Genomic DNA, 6,504 nt, shown 5'->3' with positions numbered 1-6,504 from the left:
TCCTCTGCACCGTCAAGCTGCCCCGTCGTCGCTGTTCAGGCCCCAGCCCCTCTCCCTCTCTGAAGCCCTCACTGTTCACTGCAACGGCTCCTACCACAGAGTGGGCACCACGCAATTCACCCCATGTCCCAGGAGCGGGTCTGTGTCTCAACAATATTTCAAGGTCCTAAATGACCAAAGCCCTGCTTTATGCTATTTTGACAATTGTTGTTTAAATACTTTTGAACAACTGCAATTGTTCGAATATTTTTTGCATAACAGAGACTATTCAAGAATTTGCTCTTTGCTGGATACAAAACCGAGAATAGCCTCTGCTTGAGAAGTTCTAATGTAATAAAGAAACAAAACAATGCAGTTGGAAGTGGGTGGGGAAGGAAGACTCAGAAAGGTTGACCAAGCCCGGATAAGCGAGTGTAAATGCATCTGAGTCACATTCAGCCTCCAGCTTGCAGCAGCACACACGAGGGAATTCCGCTGGGTGAGGGGAGGCCCCTGGCAGGGCTGAGGCAGGACTTCGCAGGCGTCATGGAGGACATCCGCAGGCTCTTCGCTAGCTGGGAGCCTCGGGTCCGTCTGCAAGGCTGTCAGTCAAGGCCGTCGTCAGTGAGGATTATCGTAGATGGGCCTCTGAAGGACTCACGTGTTCCTCTGGGAGTCGGGCGGGAGGAGTAGGTGAGGAGGGAACCTAGTCTGTCTGGACCAGGGAAGATGGTGAGAAAGGGGGAGCGGGAGAGGAGGACCAGAGCCCTCACTTACTGGGAAGCAGGATGGAGGCGCTCAGCCTAAACCCAGAGCTGAACGACTCCGTGTGTGTGTGTGTCAGTGTGTGTGAGTGTGTGTGAAAGTGTGTGTGAGTATGTGGGTGTGTGTGTGTGAGTGGATGTGTGTCTGAGCGTGTGTGTGAGTGTGTGTGTGAGGGTGTGTGTGTGAGTATGAGTATCGTGAGAGTGTGTGTGAGAGTGTGTGAGTGAGTGTGTGTGATGTGTGGGGGTGTGTGTGTGTTTGTGTGAGTGTGAGTTGTGTGTGTGAGTGAGTGTGTGCGAGTGTGTGTATGAGTGTGTATGAGTGTAAGAGTGTGTGAGTGTAAAAGTGTGTGTGTCTAAGTGTGTGAGTGTGTGTATGTGAGTGTGTGTGTGTGTGTGTGTGTGTGTGTGCGTGTAATCTGGCTGTCATCCTATGAGAGCAAAAGATAAACATCAACATTCATTGTGGACCGGAGACTCATGGACATTTTCATTTGGGCAACATTAAGCCCTAAACCAAGAAAGTTACAAAAGGAGGAGCGAATATGAAAATTACACTAGTCACCTAGGTGGGGAAACGGAAGTCCAGGGCAGGAAGCTGATTTTGCCGTTTACATTTCAAGGCTGAATCATATGAGACGATTCCACCACACCAGCGGGACCCTGACTTTCAGCGCTGCATACTGTGACCTGTATTTAGGGGTACAGGCACAAGAGAATGGGGATGACCTTACATTTACTGATGATTCACTATGTTCCTGGAGAAGGCAATGGCACCCACTCCAGTCCTCTTGCCTGGAAAATCCCATGGACGGAGGAGCCTGGTGGGCTGCAGTCCATGGGGTCGCTAAGAGTCAGCACGACTGATCGACTTCACTTTCCCTTTTCCCTTTCATGCATTGAAGAAGGAAATGGCAACCCACTCCAGTGTTCTTGCCTGGAGAATCCCAGGGACGGGGGAGCCTGGTGGGCTGCCGTCTATGGGGTCACACAGAGTCGGACACGACTGAAGTGACTTAGCAGCACTATGTTCCAGATATGCAGAGGTGTTCACAATTTGTTTTTTTTCACCTAGGGCACAGAGCAACCCTAAATAGATACATTTTCCCTCTTCCATAGTGACACAAATAAGGCCATGGATTAAGCCTATCCAAGGAGACACAACCCGTGTCTCAGCCGCTGACACAAACACCGCCACTGTCAGAACTAAGACTCAGGTCCGCCTGGCCTCCCAGCCCACGTCCCGTCCACTATGGAGACTCAGGTCCGCCTGGCCTCGCAGCCCACGTCCCGTCCACTATGGAGACTCAGGTCCGCCTGGCCTCGCAGCCCACGTCCTGTCCACTGTGGAGACTCAGGTCCGCCTGGCCTCGCAGCCCACGTCGCATCCACTGTGGCAGGACGCTCCTCGTTTACTTTTTAAATACGTATTTGTCTGACTGTGCCAGGTCTTCGTTGCCACATGTGGGATCTAGTTCCCTGACCAGGATTCGAACCCAGGCCCCCTGCACTGGGAGCGCAGTGTCTTAGCCGCTGGATCACCAACGAAGGCCCCATTACTTCCTTTCGAAAAAGACTTATACCTGCTTGGTGTTCTCCTGTATTGTACCTTGCACAGGTGGGCACGCTCAGTAGTACTGTCTGAGTGATGATCAGTTGCCACCTCTGCAGATGACGCCTGGAGAACTAGCCCTGCCGCTGGCAACTACACCCCTGACACCCAGCTCATCTTGCGGGGATTCTCCAATGACCCAGACCTCCAGAAGCTTCTCTCTGGAGGCTTGCTGCTCATTTATGTCATGACCGTGGTGGGAAACCTGGGGATGGTGGCGCTCAGCCTCATGGAGTCCTGCCTCCGCAGTCCCGTGGACTTCTTCCTCAGCATCCTCTCTTTCCTTGATATCTGCTACTCCTCTGTGGTCACACCCAGGCTGCTCGTCGACTTTCTGGCCTCTGACAGGTCCATCCCCTTCAACGGCTGCGTGGTCCAGATGACCTTCTTTGTGATACACGCCACAGCTGAGAGCTTCCTGCTGGCTTCCATGGCCTGCGACCGCTGCACAGGCCACCTGCCGACCTCTCCACTACGGCTCCGTCATGACCAGGGGCACCTGTCTCCAGCTGGTGGCTGCTTCCTTGCTTTCGGTGGCGCTAATCTTGCCATCGAGACTGGGAATGTCTTTGCCCTGCCTTTCTGCGGGCCCAACCAGGTACTGCACTACTTCTGTGACATCCAACCCCTTCTCTGCTGGGCCTGTGCCAACACAGCCATGGCAGGAGTGGTCCTCTATATCTTCTCTGCCCTGGCTATCTATCTACCTGCTGCCCTCATCCTTACCTCCTACGGCCTGGTCTTGGTGGCCATTGGGAGGATGCGCTTGGCAGCTGGGAAGGAGAAGGCCCTCTCCACGTGTGCCTCCCACTTCCTGGCCATTGCCACCTTCCACAGCACCATGATTTCACCTACGTCCAGCCTCATGGATCCACCGACGATACCAGTGGCCAGGTCGTGTCTGTCTGCTGCACCATCATAACCCCCATGCTCACCCCCGTCATCGAGAGCCTCTGCAACAAGGAGGTGAAGGAGGCCCTGCAGAGGAAGCTCCTGCTAAACCCTGCGAGGTTGTTTGTTGGCAAGAGGAAGGCATAGCGTCTTCCCAATCAGACTGTGAACCATCCCAGCCAGGAGCAGCCTGGTTTGGAAGGAGAGGGAGGAAGTTAGAAAGAAACAGCAGTATCATAGTCTGTGATGGTCTTATTTTCCAATGAAGGATATTCATCCTGTAAAAACAAACTATTTAAAATCATACAGTTGGTGAGAGAGTGAGTATTCACAATCAGAGCTTCCACACAAAAATCAGAGCTATTTCAATTACCCACAGCCACACGCCGTTTATCAGCAGCTCATCATAACTCCCAGGAAACATCACACCAGGGGCAACACAATTATTCTGGTTTTCCCACTGACTCAGTGGCGTGGGGGTAGGCTCCAGGGGCTCAGTTCCTCCTTCCTGTTCCAAACAGAAGATGACCTGGGTAGAAGGGTCCTTATTTCTCACTGCTGCTATGTTTTCATGAGCTGTCCTGTTAAATAAAACCTCAGGATCAAAACAGAACTTTCCCAATACATGTTTTTCTAGACAGACATTTGTACATCTTTTAATTCTCCAGAGTGTATGTGTGTGTATGTGTGTGTGTGAGAGAGAGAGAAAGACATTTAGGCAGCTACAGCATGGTCTAAGATACGGTGCTTTAGGAGGCTGATCCGAAAAAATTCTATCTTAGGAATTCCCTGGCTGTCCAGCAGTTAGCCCTGGGTGCTCCCACCACAGGGGGCATGCCTTCCAACCCTAGTGAATTAAGATCCTGCAAGCTGCTCAAGGCAACTCCCCCCAAAAAACTGTCTATCTGGCCTGAATAGTTTTAACTATACATGTAATATGAATATATATGTTTTAGAGAATCATACAAATGAAAAAGCGGAACCTGACCTAATTCAGGGTTGAAGGCTGGACTAGAAGGCCTGCTCCTAAGTTAACACAAAGTCTTCATCTGCACTGAGTCGGATTCACCCTGATAATCGGAATCACTAAAAAGCCTTTTTTCAGATCTTTCTTAGGGATGTTATTCTAAATTTGAAAGTCTTACTATACAAATAGGTTTATCACAGTATCATTTTTTAAAAACAAAAAAATTAGCAGAAATGTAAACGCTTAAAGAAGGAATACTATTTAAAGACTCACTCCCTGCATGGATTATGATAGAACCCCTAAATGTTATGAAGACTACATAATCCAGGGAAAACAGCAGGTCAGAACATCTAGAGTGTGATAAAAATGAGTAACAAAAAGCCTGGGAAAGTATTGGGGGCCAGAGTGAGGTACTCCGCCCGTGGCAAAGGTTATGAGGAAGGAGGCTCGACATACGCAAAGGCGGGATCGAGCCTCAGGAGTCCCCCTGGAAATCCTCGAGCATCTACCCCCATAACCAGAGCCTGCCTACTTTACTATTTTGTGCTCTCACCTACACCTCTGACTACGGGGGGCTGTCCCCCACCACCTCTTTCAGAGAAGGAGTTAACTTAGAGCTCCAGTTAATAAAAACTCCTGGGCGTGACAAGAGTGTTTTAACCTACAAACTCCTCTGAAGGTTCTCTAGCCTGCCTGACAGGCTTGTCCGGCCACATGTGATTGCTCACAGCATCCCAACCGTGAGAGGCACGAGATGCTTTAAACCTTCTAAAAACAGGTTCCTTAGAAAAGTTAGAAAACTATTAGTATAAGTATAATGGGCTGATTAGAAATTGTATTGGTGGAGGGTTTTTTCATTTGTTGAGCCAATGTTTGTTGCTAAGACTCCACATCCCCTGCCCTTACACACATTAATGAATATATAGAAGAAATAAGTATTAACCTTTGATATTAATCACGTTAGACCTTAGGCTAAGTAAATTCTTTCCTTAACTAAAACCCACTATACCCTCACCCTACAGGAATGTAACTTTATTTGGGTGGCGTCTGTTTTAAGAATAATCACCCCTGGAGAAATAAGTGTCCTGCTTGACTGACCACTGTCACAAGGAGAGGGTCATAAACTGTCAGCAGGCCCCCCTGGCCAGAAGATGATGTAACACCCCTAAGACCTCTGTATACATTTGTATGAAGCACCTGACTTTGATAAAAGTCAGGACTGCTGACCCCACGTGACTTTTGCCTAACATCTCAGTGTATAAAAGTAGACCATGGAAAATAAAGAATTGGGATCAGTTTCTCGAAATACTGGTCTCCCCATGTCTCTCTCTCTCTCACTCTGGCTGAGTCTCCATCTGGAGCGCGGAACCCGCCATGCTTACTAATTATGCCTGGGCTTCTAAGATCCGACCGGGGAGGCCTCAGTGTCTCCTCTCCTTCAGGAGAACAGAAGGACACTTGCGGCCTACATAAGTGGTGCAAGCTTCTTGTCTTGAAGTTTTATTGGTCTCCCGCGTAAACCAAGCTACTCAGCCTCTTTTCTCCACTGAATTTTCCTACTGAGCTATCCTCATCCTATTACTCTTTATATCTTTGATAAAATATTTAAATAAATAGGTCGCCGACACCGTCCCCGCTTCGAATACCCTGGATCAGCCGGGGCTGGACCCCGGCAGGAAAGTGTATATATAACAGAATCACTTTACTGTGGACCGGAAATTAATACAGTATTGTAAATCAACTATATGTCCATCAACTAGACTTCAAATAAAAATTTTTTTTTAAGTTGTATAGAGTGCTTTAAATTACCTGGCCTGAGGTTGGATCATAGCACTTCAACCCACATGCCATTCACCTGAAACCCAATCACATGACTTCAACATAACTGTAATGGAGACTGGGGAATATAGCCTTCTTTTTAATCCAGACATAGAAAAACTAAGTGATATTTAATAGATACATAGCTTTGCCTCTGTCACTGGCCAACTGGGCAGCTGATTACACCATCATCTGTATGAAGTTCTAAAACACCACCAGATTAACGTTGAAATAAACTGCTGGTTAACTCACACTTCTACGTAATTGAGGTGGACCGTTTCTTTGGGTGGGAACGTTTAAGCGTCCTTTGCCTGTGCTGAGCTACTTCTGTTGAGTGTTTTTTGAATCACAGACTAAGTTCATGGTTTCCTACAAGCAGTAAAATTGCTAGTTGACAGCTGCCTGAGGTTGGAGGTCGCACTTCCCTTGAATTCTAAAACTAAATGATGGGGCTTCCCTGGTAGTCCAGTGGT

The 6,504-nt window shown here is 48.5% G+C and overlaps 1 pseudogene; it reads left to right on the top strand.

The window, feature by feature from the left end:
• Positions 2,438 to 3,393, top strand: OR5BA5P (olfactory receptor family 5 subfamily BA member 5, pseudogene; annotated as a pseudogene).

Source organism: Bos taurus, chromosome 15 (genome assembly GCF_002263795.3).
Source record: "Bos taurus isolate L1 Dominette 01449 registration number 42190680 breed Hereford chromosome 15, ARS-UCD2.0, whole genome shotgun sequence".
NCBI lineage: Eukaryota > Metazoa > Chordata > Mammalia > Artiodactyla > Bovidae > Bos > Bos taurus.
The sequence above is the reverse complement of the archived record's forward strand: the minus strand, read 5'-3'. Positions and strand labels throughout refer to the sequence as shown.